Below are 15,257 nucleotides of genomic sequence, written 5' to 3' on the forward strand. Positions count from 1 at the left end.
TTAGCCGAAATGTCACTTCCTCTAAAAACTATTCCTTTTAACTCCCACTATAGGGTAGGGGCTCCTCCGAAGCATTCCTATAACATTCTTTACTTTTCCTGTTAACAGTACTTGCTATGCTACATATTTACCTACATTAATCTCTCAGTAGACTCTACATCCTCCACAGGTAGGAATCACATCTATCTTATTGACCAATGTGATGCCAATACCCAGTGCACATGTTAAGCATTCATACAGTTTTGCTAAGTATTAAATGAATAACAATATCATAGGGTAAAAAAAAGTAGAAATAACCCTAACAGCAAACAAAACAGAATAGAATAAGGTAGTAATACAAGTAGTTACAAAGAATGTGCTGTATGAGAATAGGAAAGGGAGGAACTCTCTGAAGGAGTTAATTTTCGTGAGATAACTGGCACAGAATCGGAACAGGAAAGTTTATTTTTAAAGAATTAAATATTAAAATTTAAAGGAGAATAGCTAATGCCTGGCTCCCACAGGCATAGGATTTTGTTTATTAGTCTAATTCTATGACTGTTCAAAGGAATTTGAAAATATCTCAGATTAAAATTTGAGAGCTACTGTTTAAACCAAGTAGACCTCTCAGAATGAGATAATCAACTAAAAAAACTGCTCCAACATACTAACTTTCATCAATGGTCATGAAACTAAGAAATTCTCAACTTTCCTTTAAATACACATTTCAAAAGTACTTAACTTCCTGATGAATAGCCTACAATGCTTTGTTAAATGAATAAATAAGTGAAAGAAAGAGAGTAAATGGCTTTACTGATAATAATATTCTTTTCCTTGTACTAGAAGCACTATTATTTTAAATGAATTACTAAAGCTCTAGCACAACTAGACACTAAAATACTACCATGAAAGAAAATAGTGGTAGATTGGATTTTATTAAAATTTAAAACTCCTATACATCAAGAGACCCATTTAGAAACAGAAAACTGGAACACCTGGGTGGTTCAGTCAGTTGAGCATCCAACTCTGGATCTCAGCTCAGGTCTTGACCTCAGGGTCATGAGTTCAAGCCCTGTGTTATTAAAAAGAAAAGAAAAAAAATAGAAAAGAAAAAAGAAAGCCAAACTACAGAGGGGTAGATATAAAGTGCTCCTAAAAATCAATAATATAATCCAATAAAAAATAATCAAAAAAATTTGTAGGAAAGTGGTTAAATATAGCTACAAATTATTCCTATTCTGGTATCTATGCTCCTTTAATATGGCATAGCTGCTCTTCCAAACAAGAGTTGGAGTCCATTTACCGATCCCTTGAATCTGGGTTAGTTACACTGATCAAAATAATGTGGTGGAAGCAATATTATTTAACTTCTAAGGCGAGATCTTAAAAGATCTTGCAGCATCCATTTTTACCCTCTTGGAAGACAACCCAGCCATGTAAGGAAACTCTACTACTTACCAGAGTAAGAGAAGTCATAGGGAAAAAAAAACCAAGGTGCCCTTGCCACAGCCAACAACAACAGACAGACAAGTGAGTAAGGCCACATTGGGATTTCCAGCCCAAGAGACCTCCCCTCCAGTTGTAAGCAAGTGCATGAGAGATCCCAGACAAAACCAGGAGAGGAACTTCCAGGTCAACCCATATAATTGTAGAAAATAATAAATTGTTTTAGGCTTAAGTAACAATAAATAACTGAATCAGAAATAACAGGTACTTTATGAAAGATGGTATCCAAATGGCCAATAAGCACATGAAAAAGTGCTCAACACCATTATTCAGCAGGGAAATGCAAACTAAAACACAGTGAAATACCACAACACACCCACCAAAATAAGTAAAATTCAAAAGGCTTACAATAGCAAGTGTTGACAAAAGCCCAGTGTTGGGCTCCGCACTCAGTGCAGAGGCTGCTTGAGATCCTCTCTTCCCCCTCGCTCCTTCCCCTGTTCTCTCTCTCTCAAATAAAGAAATAAAATCTTTTTAAAAAGTTGTTTAAATATCCTGTAAACCAGCTTACCACCCATAAGTCACAGAATAGTACATACAGCAAAAGAGCCATGACCTACATAAAACAGCAAGAAAAAATTCCCAATAGACCTCCTTTGCCCTTTGGTGATATTAAATACCAGGACAGCTGAAATGCAGGTATGCAGGGATCAGCAATAAATTAATGACTGCTTTAGTGCCAACTTCAACTTGTGTACACAATATCCAAACTACTTAAATGAAGCTGAAATAAAACAGGCCTTTAAGAATAATATTTTGGGGAGGCATCTGGGTGGCTCAGTCGGTTAAGCCATTGCCTTCAGCTCAGGTCATGTTCTCAGGGTCCTGGGATTGAGTCCTGAGCAGGGAGCCTGCTTCTCCCTCTCCCTTTACCTCCCTCCCCATGCTGATGTTCCCATTTTCATTCTCTCAAATAAATAAATAAATAAATAAACTCTTTAAATATGTATATATTTATACATGTACATATATAAATACACATATGAATATACATATGTGTATATATATTTTTTTAAAGATTTCACTTATTTATTTGATAAACAGAGATCACAAGTAGGCAGAGAGGCAGACGGGGTGGGGGGAGCAGTCTCCCCGCTGAGCAGAGAGCCCAATGTGGGGCTCGATCCCAGGACCTCCTAGATCATGACCTGAGCTGATGGCAGAGGCTTAACCCACTGAGTCACCCAGGTGCCCCATGTGTATATATATTTTATGCATATTCATATATATATATATATATATATATATAATTATCCTTTAATTATCTGAGACTTAACACTTAAATAATTTGGAGTTCTATAAAAGAATGAAGATGTGAACTATATTTGGCCCATCTACATAATTAGTTTAGATGAACAGTAATCACATAATGCTAATGAGATCAAAGTTGTAGGTTCCAGCCTTATAGGAGTCAGTTCCATGTAGAAACTAATGTCCTTTGGCATAGTCATAACAATGCTTCCCACTGTCTGATAGCTTCTATTACAAGAATCAAATGAAAAGAGAAGACACAGTATATGTAGTCAGAATTGCATAAATGTTACAAATATAACAATTTATAGCATACTGGATTATTAGTACCATTATTATTAATATCACTAAATAAATGAATGAACTCTCCCTGCTTCCATATGATAAAATGAGCAGGATACCATATAGAAACTAAAATTAGATTTGGGTTATCAGAATACAGAGGGAAAAAACTAGCAGACAAATTTGGCCAAATGAACTCAAGAACTTTGTCTCAGGACTACTCTACTCATATTTTCTTTTTGTATTTGATATTTAAATAGTAGTCTTCTGTCCTCCCAACACTCCGGCAATCTACATTAAAAAAGATTTTCAGATCAATTTGATTTGGAGAGTAAATGACATAATGTAGTAAATTTTTTAAAAATAATTCATTTAAGGGGCACCTGGGTGGCTCAGTGAGTTAAAGTCTCTGCCTTCAGCTCAGGTCATGATCCCACGTCCTGGGATGGAGCCCCATATCAGGCTCTCTGCTCAGCAGGGAGCCTGCTTCCCTTCCTTCTCTCTCTGCCTCCCTCTCTGTCTACTTGTGATCTCTGTCTGTCAAATAAATAAATAAATAAAAATCTTTTTAAAAAATAAAAATTAAAAAATAATAATTCGTTTAAATTCTCTAATTACCCCAAAGCTATAATTACTAGCAAGCTTAATCTAAATTTTCTAACTACTAGATTTGCCCCAAGTAATTGCCCCAAGTTTAATAATTCCTTAAAATAAAAAAAGTGATTCTTAAAAAAAACCTTGAAACTGATCCACAATACAATTTATTTAATTCATCCAACTTACTGCAAAAAATATACTGAGATAGTCAAGAGTGACTTTAAAGTCTTTCACATTCCACATTATTCAAATAATTTGTAAGAGAAAGAATATTCACACATAATCCAAAGCAAAAAGTGAGGCAAGTCATGAAAAGGTACGGTAAGTGGAACCAGAAGTTGGAGAATGACTTCCAGCTGACGTAAGGAAAGGCATCCCAAAGGAAAGGGCATTTATTTGAGTTAGGTTTTGAAAATTAGCACAGAATATATAACATTATGGCTGGATTCATTTAAAAAAAAAAAAGCCATAGTAGCATTTGCCCTCATAACTGCAATGAAATATTTTTATGTGTAATTACTTACTTGATGTCTCTCTCCCCAACTAGACTTCAAGTTCTAAAAGGGCTGAGACTCTCACTTTTTCAATTGTCTTTCCAGTACCTACCAGAGCATCTAGTACATGGTTAACGTTCAGAAAATATTTGTTAAAGAAATGAATAACAGAGGCAGGAAAATAATAATTTGCTGAGAAAATAAAGAAAGAAAGGGATATGAAGATCAAACAAGTATTTAGGGCCAAATCACAGAAGACCTTGAAAATCAAACTGAGGAATTTTTACTTTATTTCGTTGTTAATAAGGACTCACTAAGTTTTTAAGCAGTACAGTGACGTAACAGAGTCTGTGCTTTAGAAAGTGTATCTAAAAGCAATACATACAGTAGATCACAAAAAAAGAGACAATAAAAGCAATCACGGGATCATTACAGGAGTCCAGATCAAAGATAACAAGGACTCAAAACTAAAACAAGAGAAGTGGCGCCTGGGTGGCTCAGTCAGTAAAGCATCTGCCTTGGGCTCAGGTCATGATCTCAGGGTCCTGGGATAGAGACCGCTGTCAAGGCTCCCCTGCTCAGCAAGGAGCCTGCTTCTGCTTCTCTCCCCTCCCCCCTCTTTATGCTTTCTCTCTCCCACTCTCTCGAATAAATAAATAAAATCTCAAAAAAAAAAAAAAAAAAACTCAAAAGCAGTGGGAATATAAAGTAAAACTATAATAACCACAGGGATATTACACGGAAAAATCAATAGGGCAATCAGTAGTCCATTTAACCAACATCTTTTGAGCACCTACTTTGTATCTACCAGACACTCATGCCAGGAGCTGGAAACAGGAAATAAAAAGAAGTCACAGTCCTCTATCTCAAAGAGCTGACGGTTTCCCTGAGTTGTCTCAGTAGGGAAAATTGATTGAAAATATGATGAATGAAGAAAAGAAGTCAAAGACTCTAAATTTTTAATCTAGATGACCAAGAGGATTATTATCATCAGAGAATAGAGCAGAAGAAGGTGAGGAGGGCAGAGGATATGGAAGTTTTTAACATATTGGCTTTGTGTAGAATATTCAAGCGAAAAGGTTCAGCTGGCAGTTAGAAACGGAAGACTGGAAAGAGAACAGAGAGGTGAAGTCTTACAATTTGGGACACATACAGCATAAAGATGAGAGCTGACACTGAGAGCTGGAAAAGATAAGAAAGGATATTGTATGCAGAACCTTGGATTCTATCCACATTTAGAGAAGCAGGGAAGGCAGAGGAAAGAAGAAAAGAAGAAAGAGAGGGGAAAAAAGAGGAAAGAGGAAAGAAAAGAAGAAAAATGATCAGTAAATCAAGCCAAGATAAAAGAGAGCAATCAGAGAGGCAGAAGGATCATCAAGATAAGGGAAAGTGTTTCCAGAGGCATGCACTATCAACAGTACTAGTTGTAGCAAAGAAATCATGGAAAATTAGGACTGAAAATGAGGCCACTGGATGTGAGAACAAAAGAAAGGTACTCGTGACATTTGAGAGAGTGTCAGAGTGATAAAGAAAAATTCTGTTTCCAAGAAGTTGAGGTATCAATGAATAATGAGGCGATTGAGATAGCTATAGCAAACTACTCTCCTGACATCTGACCACGAAGAAAAAGAAAATGGTAGAAGTCTAACAATGGGGGGGGGGGATGGGACAGGAGTTTGATGGGAATGGTAGAAGGAGAATAATTTTTTTAGGATGGGGGCAAAAAATAAAAGCAACATTTTTAGAACAGTAAATAAGAGAAAAAGAAAGAAGCTGGTACAAAGACAAAGATACATAAAATATTCGATTTATTCATTCAATATATACTTATTGAGTGTCCATCATGAACTTGAAACTGGAGAATATATACTAGAGAACAAGAAATCGTCCTTCCAGAGGAAATGGAAGAATGCCACACTAAGATTCATTCCACCCCTTCTCTGTTGTGCAGCAGTCATACAATTAGCTGTCCATAGTTCTTAACTTTCAACCTAAGAATGCCCCTTCTGTTGTAGTACTTTCTTGAACTTTCACCCATTCCTCCCAAGCTGGTTTTCTCTTCACTGATCCCTGAATCCCCAGTCTGGGAGGAGCAGGGTGCTCCCCCTCTCAGAAGCATCAGACTTCACTTCATCTCTATGCTCCAGAATCAAGAGAATGGTACCTAGGACTTCAACCACAACCATCTTAATAAGGAAATTCTTAGCCCTGGGAATATCATTTCTACAAATCTATTCCTATGGCTCAGTTCAGAATTTCCATCTTTTTCTGTCAGCCTGGCTGATTTGTCTTCCTTCAAGATAAGACTTAATAAAGTCTTGGTAAGTCCCTGTAGGCCCCCTTCCCACTCGTCATTGGCTCTCAGATGCTGCCTCCCCAGGGTTCCTGTGACACTGGGTACATGTCCCCTATAAGATACCCAAGATACAATGTGATGTTGTTCCCACTGCTATAGGGACCACAGTTTATTTCATTTGTGTATAAACAACATGTAGGAATGAAATGAACATCACTTGTGATATGGAGAAATGGGTAGTCAACTCAAAACAAGACACACGGCTTTCAGGCCAGATAAAGGGAGTCATGAGACCAAGTGCTGAGAAGCCAGTATTAATTCAGCAGCAAATTTAATTGAGGGATTATTATGTGCCAAATAACTGTTTTAAGCACTAGGGATACAGCAATAAAGACAGGCAAAGTCCCTACCTTCAGAGAGCTTAAATTCTAATTTGGAAAAACAGAAAATAAATATAAATAAATATACAAAATTATTTCTGATAGCACTAAGTGACATGAACATGATATGCTGTGGTAGTGGGGGGAGGGGGGTGGGGTTAATCTAAATAAAGCAGTAAAGCCATTCTGAGGTGATAACATTCTTCAACCTGAGAAGAGAATAATGAGACAGACCCAGAATGAGGAAGAACATGCCAAAGCAAATAGCAAATGCAAAGGCCCCGAGGAAGGAAAAAGTTTGACATATGTGAGGGGGAAAAATGGCCAGTGTGGCTAACAGCAGAATGGACAAGGATAAAAACAGTATGAGATTAAAGCAAAGGTCATGTCTTACAGAAGAGTGAGGTAACAATTTGGACTGAAGTTGAAATAGTAGATGATCATAGAGAACTAATTTAAGGCTAATGATGCCTCACAGATATTTGTCATAAAATAGGGTGACTTTGGGGAGATGGTGGGCACTTGATCTAGAGCACCACAGCAGCAAGGCAAAGACTGTTGGCATTCTGTTACTGTAGAATATTTGAGAAGAAAGTCATCTAACTCACCTTTGCCACTGAAGGAGGAAACTGAGGTCTGGAAGGGGTGAGAGTATAAATCATAACTGATGTTCACCAATACATGGGTCTCCTCTATTTCCGGGTACATAGAAATAATAACATGTAACTTCAGGGCCAAAGCACTTAATAACTGCTGTCTAGCCCTCCAAGCCTACCATGGTAATTGCCTGTTAACAAGGAGGTGTCATAGACAATACACTGCAGAATGTTAAACCAACACCTGGAGAGAAGTATCATGAAGAACCCAGAACCACAGTAATTTGCAAAAGAGGAAAATAAACTCTATGTTAAGTTACTAAGATAGTTGTGGGTTGCTTGTTATGGCATGATAACCTAACCTATCATGATTATTATAGAGTAGGCAGAATTTTTTTAAAAGATTATAAAGAGTAGAGATAATTACTCTGAGTGGGTAAAAGAAGAGAATGTGAAATTCTACTCAATGCCTTTGACAAGTGGCATTTTTTGACACAGTTCCCCATCCTTCCCTACATCAGTGACCTTTATCAAATATGTAACTTTGCAGTTCCTGCCCCTAATGGGATGGAGTATATATTGGTGAAGTTGGGCTACCATAACAAAATACCATAGACTGGGTGGCTTAAATAATAGATATTTATTTTCTCTGTTCTGGAGGCTGTAAGTCCAAAATCAAAGTACCAGGCCCTAGTAAGAGCTCTCTTTCTGGCTTGCAAATGGCCACCTTCTTGCTGTGTCCTCACATGGCAGGGTCAGAAGGGATGAGGGGGGAGTGCAAGAGAGCTTATGCCAGCTAGCCAGCCCTCTGGTGCCTCTTCTTATAAGGGCATTAAACCCATTATGAGAGCAAACCTTTAAGATCTCATCTAAATTTAACCATCTCCCAAAGACCCCATCTCCAAATACCATTACACTGGGGATTAGGGCTTCAACATAGCAATTTGCTGGGATAAGGGGACACAATTTAGTCCACAGTAGCATATATTCTCCTACCCCTGGTTTGTGGTTTGGCCATGTGACTTTCTCTAACAGAATGAGGCAGAGGTGACTGTATGCCAGCCCCAAAGCCAGGCCTTAAAAAGCTCTGACATGTTTCCGCTGGCTCTCTGGCACCACTGTCATGGGCATGACAGGAGTATGCTATGGCTAGGATCATTCCACCAAGGAGGACAGAAACACAAGAAGTCTTTTTTTTTTTTTAAGATTTTATTTATTTATTTGACAGAGATGATGAGCAGGGAGAGAGGCAGACAGAGAGAGAGGGGGGAAGCAGGCTCCCTGCTGAGCAGAGAGCCCAATGTGGGGCTCGATCCCAGGACCCTGGGATCATGACCTGAGCTGAAGGCAGAGTCTTTAACCCACTGAGCCACCCTGGCACCCCAGAAACACATGAAGTCTTATCAGTATAGCCAACCCATATTTTAACAAACTGCAGTGAGATGCAGAACCACCTATCCACCAAGCCTAAACCACTCTGCTGACTGATGAGCCCAGGCTAAATTAGCAGATCCATGAATGATAATAAATGATTATGTTTTTAATATAACATACAAACAGGAATCTGGGCATACTTTGTTAGGAAACATTACTATGGTAATAGGTAACAGATATAACACCTATACAATGTCTACAGGTAAATAGCCAAGGAACACATCTGGCTCCTTAGGAAGAGCCTTACGTTAACAAAGACATCAGGAAAATTAATTTGGACTTCACCGATTTTTTTCTTAAAATTCTTGTTTCTTTAATCGCCTTTGCTGGTTCTTTGCAGAAGTTCCTAAATTCAATTCCGATACTAGTCAGCAAGATTTGTGAAGACAACAAAAGAGGTGGAAGAAAGGAGGGTAAAAACCAGAATCACGTAGTATTACAAAAAGTATTAATTTCGGGACACCTGGGTGGCTCAGTTGGTTGGACGACTGCCTTCGGCTCAGGTCATGATCCTGGAGTCCCAGGATCGAGTCCTGCATCGGACTCCCAGCTCCATGGGGAGTCTGCTTCTCTCTCTGACCTTCTCCTCGTTCATGCTCTCTCTCACTGTCTCTCTCTCAGGTAAATAAATAAAATCTTAAAAAAAAAAAGTATTAATTTCAAAAAAGAAAATAAAGTACAATACAAAACACCAAAGACAATAAAAATGAAGAAGCCCTTGGGTTTGGTAAGGAAGAAGTCGCTAGTTCATCAGAAAGTCATTTTTGGACCTTTGAGAAACAGATGCATGGGAATTAAGAAAAGAATAAACTTGCATATAGACTAAGGCAGTGAATTTAGATAATTTAATTTATAAATTTAACAATGAAAAGAAGAAAGAAATAAGCCAACCACTAGTCAGGCAGGAAATGGAACTCATTTCTTAACCGGGAAGACCTGGACTTTTTTAGTTTTCCATTGCTATGTAACAAATAAGCCACAAACATCTCTGTTGTGTAGGTTAGAAGCTCAACTGGGCTTAGCTGGGTTCTCTGCATGGGGTCTCACAATGACAAAATCCAAGCATTGACCAGGCTGAACTCTCATCTGGAGGCTCTGACGGAGGATACACTTACATGCTAATTCAGGCTATTGGCAGAATTCTGCTCCAAGCAGCTTTAAGACTAAGATGCCATTTCCTTCCTGTTCCTATAGGCTGTTCTCAACTCCTATAGGCTGCTCTCTCACCCTTGTGTATATTCTCCTCCGTCTTCAAGCCACCAACAATGTAACAGATCCTTTTCCATGTTTTCAAGCTCTGGCTTCCCTTCCTGCTACCAGTTGAAAAACATTCTGCTTTTAAAGGGCTCATGTGATTATATTAGATCTATCTAGATAATCTCTCTGTCTTGAAGTCAATTGATTAGTAACCTTAATTATATCTCAAAATTCCTTTTGATATGTAACATAACATAATCAAGGAAGTAACATCCAGCATATGCATAGTCATAGGGATTACAGCAAGAAATCTTAGGAGGGCATTTTAGGATTCTGCTTATCATATATACACATTTAAAGTTAGAAAAGGATCCAAAAACTAAAAGAACTTGAGGATTTTAAACATCAGAATCCTGTACTACACAAATTATCAATAATTAGGGAGGAAAGAAATCAAGGGAAAAGTACACCATCCTAGCCATAGCAAAAAAGGAGGATGTCTCTTCTTGGAGATTAAAAGAAAGATAAAAGAGGAGAATGCGAGGCAAAAGACAGCATTTATGCCAGCTATTTACTTTGCCAAATTTAGTATCATTTTAATTTAGATACAAAGAGACATATTTCTCATATTCTGGGTTCTTAAAAACAAGTTCTTCCAGATGGTTACGTCTCCCTAGAGTGACAGCACCCAGTGTAGCTTTGCACATATTGGGAATTCAATTAAACACTGCTGACCATCTGATTGAGAATTCAGAGTCTGGAGTAGCTGACTCAATACAAACATATGGCTTAGTTCCCATCAAAGGAAAAAATCAAGTCACTCTATTCCCCTCTAACACTGCACCTCCTTTGCAATGTGGGAGAAAACAGAATTGAACTAATAAAAACAAGCCATGTAAAAAAGATTAGGGAACAGGCAAACAGTAGAATATAAAATTTCTCTAATTTTATCATAAAGCCAGAATTCTTTGGCTACAAATCAACACTAAGACATTTCCTTCTTATTTCAGTTCAATCAAATCAATGCTTACTGAGCACCGCTTCAGGATATTTAAAATGAAGACCCAATCTGAGTGTAGGTTACTAAGGGTTTCGGGATAAGTACACAAATAACTATAATGTGAGGCTGATCAAAAGTGTTAGAAGTGAAGAGAAGAAAATAGTATTAAACAACTTTAACTCTATAAAGAACCATATGAAGTATTTATAAATAAGAAAAGCAAAGGTTCAGACAGGTTAAATACATTTTTTCAAGGTCATATAGTAAGTATACAGTAGATAATAAATTCAAATTCAGAACTGTCTGACCCCAAAATTCAATCTCTCCCAAAAGAAGGATTAAAACATCTCTGGTCAGCTACCTGAACAAGGGTTTATAGTAGGGTAGAAAGAAACTATAACAGTTTCTTAGAGAAGCAGTTATTTCAGGTGGAACTCAGAAAGATATATATACAATTTTCAAAAGCAAAGAGGTAAAGTAAAGAAAACAATTCCAGAGGAAAGAGCATAAGGCACAGAAGCAAGATATCTGGGTCAACATTTGGAGACAGTAAGTAGTTCAGATAATCTAAAATACAAATAATAAAACTGGACACTGATGTGAGAGGCAATATGGAAAATTACTCTATTCATTCTATAGTTAATGGAGGGGGGAGGCAGGGAAGTCTAAAAGTGACCTTGAAATAGGAAAAGAAAATTATCTCCATCCCACCACCTTTGCCCTCTAGTCATAACGTGAGCAAACTATGTCCCACAGCCCAAATCCATTCCACCATCAGGTGTTTTTGTTGCTGTTGTAGTTACATAAATTAACCCAGTTATAGGCTAGCAGTGTTTCAAAGGGTGGAGCTTTTATTGGTCTTTCAGTTCCTTCAGTTTCCGGATGGCAGACTTTACTGTGTAAGCAGATGTGGTGTTGTGGGCCCAGGCACACCAGCTACCATTTTCATGCAGGAACCACAATGTCAGATCCCCACAAGTCATCTTTTCATCTTAGTTTCGCCACAGAAGGACCAATATTCAGCATGCTGGCTTATTTCAATTTTCTTCACCATTTTCCTGACAGAAGCACCATAACAAATCCTGTATTTACTGATGATTCCAACTTCTTGGCACATTTAGCCATGTCTCCACAAACTAGGACAGAACCCAGAGAGCACCCGCCATCTGTTTTTGTAAAGTTCTATTGGAACATGGCCATGTCCAGTCATTCATGAATTGTCAATGACTGTTTTCACCCCACAACAGCAAAAACCGTATGGCCCATAAAACCTGTAATATTTACTTTCCAGCCCTTAACAGGAAAAATATGGCATTTGCTCTAGTCCTATACCTCAGAGGACTCTTTAGTAGTTTGTTCTGGTCTAAATATGAAGCTTATACGGATATTTTCTGATTGCTCAATTTCCAATATTGTAATTTTAATTCCTATTATAGAAATTGAGAATTTTGCTCTCTTACACCATCGGCCTTCCTCCCCATTCCCCTCTATACACACTGTTCTCTCTCAGTATGTTTAAATCAGTAATCAGTATTTATACCATTACGACTACATAAATATTTATTCCTGAGCCAGCTAATACAATGTGATTGTTCCCATGCTTTAAAAATATCTTTCTGAAGTTAATAATTACCATTTGTTTCATTTGCTTTGTTTTCCATTTACCTATCACTGTTTTTTTCCAAGTCTAACACATTTGTCAAGTCAGTTTTTTCCAATGTTCAAAATACCAAACACTTCATTCTCCCAAATCCTTCCCATAGTCTTCTATTCTCTTTCTGCAATCTGGACTTGGTACTCTCTAAGCCTAGTGAAGAGTTAGTTTCAAGGAACCCTATTTTCTGCCCTCCTGCACCAAATCCTTTGTTTTTTTGCATCCTATGACTTTCTCTTTATTGATTTCTTCCTTTGTTTTATACAAGTTCATCTTTCAGAAGCTTTTTATGAAAGGACACATAAGATACACTTGAATCCTTCTGAGTCTTAGAATTTCTTTATTCTAATCAACAGTTTGTCTAAATAGCAAAACAAGCTGAAAGTGATTTTCCTCCTAATTTTGAAAGCAATGCAACAGTGTCTTCTATAATCTAGTGCTGCTATTAAAAGTTTGATGTCATTCTGATTTCCATTCATCTCTATAGGACTTGTTTTTGTGTTTTCTTTTCTTTTGTTCTATATAACCTCTACAAAACTTTGAGAATTTTATTTTAATCCATGATGTTCTTAAATTTCAGATTTATGCAGCTTTGTGGTCTTTTCTCATTCATTATGCTGGATACTTGGGAAGCTTTTAAAGTCTAGAGACACATATCCTACAGTACAGGAAATTTTCTTGCATTATTTTTTTGATAACTCCCTTCAGGTCTTTTCCCTGTGCTCTATCAGTTGTTTATTGCCACAATAATGATGCATTACAAACCATCCTAAAACTCAGTGGTTTCGAACAATAACCATTTATAATTGCTCTGGACTCTACCAGTTGGCTAAGCAATTCTAAGCAATTCACATCAGGCTCAGTTTGTTTAGACAGTTCTTTCTGGTCCTGGCTGGGCATCACACACATACTTATGGTAGGCTGGTCAACAGCTGAATTAAAATGGCATTGGGTAAGGCACAACCCTGTTCCACTACAGTGAATTGGTATTAAATCACAAAGGTCAAGGAAGAACAGGTTTTAAGAAAGAAAAGACAGTCAAAAATATCAAATGTTGCTGAGAAACACGGAAAGATGAGGATGGGGGTACCATATGATTGGTTATCAAGAACATAATGACGAAGTTTAAGAGGTGTGTTTCAATAATCTAAGAACACAGAAGTTAAAGGAGTATTTGGTTCTTCTTTTTCTCAAATAATCTGATGAAGAGAAAAAGCCTGAGATAAGCAAGCAGAATACAGTAAGGTCAAGGAAAGGTTTCTGGGCTTTTTCAGTTTCCTGTTTAAGAAAAAGAGAAACCAAAAAGAAAAAAAGAGAGAGAGAGAGAGAGAGAAACCTGGGCAGGAATACAGAAGGCAAGTGACAAGGAATCTCTCCTTGATCAAACTATTCTGAAGGTTCTTCTCAACTTTCTTCTCAACTAGGCCTTAACTTTTAGGCTTCCATGTTGAGCTCTTCATTGCCCAATTTTAGGAAAAACCCTGCTAAGTCCCCATAGTGACTACAATACTAGAGAGCTGCTAAGCAGATGTAATGCAGGTGATGCCATGTGATCAGGATAAAACACCAAAAATTAACAAAGCCTGGATTTTTATTAATTAAAGGATTTATTTTCCTATTTCCTCTCCCTGCTGGTATCTGACCTACTGCGTTTCCAGGCCCTTTGTCTGCCTTCACCATTGAACGTTGCCTTTTTTCCCAGAAATGCTATGATAACGTTGGTCCTCAGATCCTCAATTCCCTCCTGACATCCACCTAAGAGACATAAGACATTGTTACCTCCATCTGGTTCCCAAACTCCCTGGCTTGCTTCTCACCACAGAAAATGCAGACTTTAATCCTTTGTTTTCTGGACTTGGATCTCTACAGAGTCTGAGCCCAAACAAACCGGACCAATCTCAATCATCTATTGTTCCCTACAACTCAGGGTAACGGTATGATATGACACTACACAACAGAGCAGCCTTTAAAAGATCTTCTCCTGTCTATGGGGTCCCAGCATTTAATCTCTCCTCTCTGTAGTCATCTTAGGGTCTACTGCCTATCTCTAAAACAGCGATTTACAGGTTTTAAGAGCTCATTACGTGGTCACTGAAGGAATATATGAAACTCATAACCTGCAGGCTTGAGCTGCAAAAAACATACATTTAGGCTGACTGAATTCTGAGTTCTTTAATTCAGTCACCAAAATATATAATGAAATACTCTGTTAGGCACTGGAGGGCAGAGAGATTTAAAAAAAAAAAAAAATTGTCCCTACCCTTAAATAGCTTAGAGCTTAGTACAGAAGTCAGATATGTAAATAAGTAATTCATACCTAAACTGATTACAGTCAGATTATCCATATTCTATAGCTTAAAAAGAAAAATCCTTTCTCAGAATTGACAGAAATAACAGTCTTAAAATCAAAGAATACGGAGTGAATAAATGAGCAAAATGAATAAGCAGATGGATAAATGAGAAACCAAATATCAAACTAGTAAAGCTTTTCTGGAGTCTTAGGCAAGGTAGTAGGTATATCACGTAAATGAGACTTTCATTATTATACAACATCTTTCTTTTTCCTTAAATGTCACTCTCACTATAAATGC

At 37.5% G+C, this 15,257-nt stretch overlaps 1 protein-coding gene and 1 pseudogene across 16 annotated transcripts in view; both read right to left on the bottom strand.

Moving 5' to 3' along the window:
- Positions 1-15,257, bottom strand: part of ANKS1B (ankyrin repeat and sterile alpha motif domain containing 1B) — a 1,139,726-nt gene that overhangs the window by 1,103,255 nt on the left and 21,214 nt on the right. The window lies entirely within an intron of this gene.
- On the bottom strand, positions 11,864-12,129 carry LOC131838223 (large ribosomal subunit protein eL43-like; annotated as a pseudogene).

Source organism: Mustela lutreola, chromosome 8 (genome assembly GCF_030435805.1).
Source record: "Mustela lutreola isolate mMusLut2 chromosome 8, mMusLut2.pri, whole genome shotgun sequence".
Lineage (NCBI taxonomy): Eukaryota > Metazoa > Chordata > Mammalia > Carnivora > Mustelidae > Mustela > Mustela lutreola.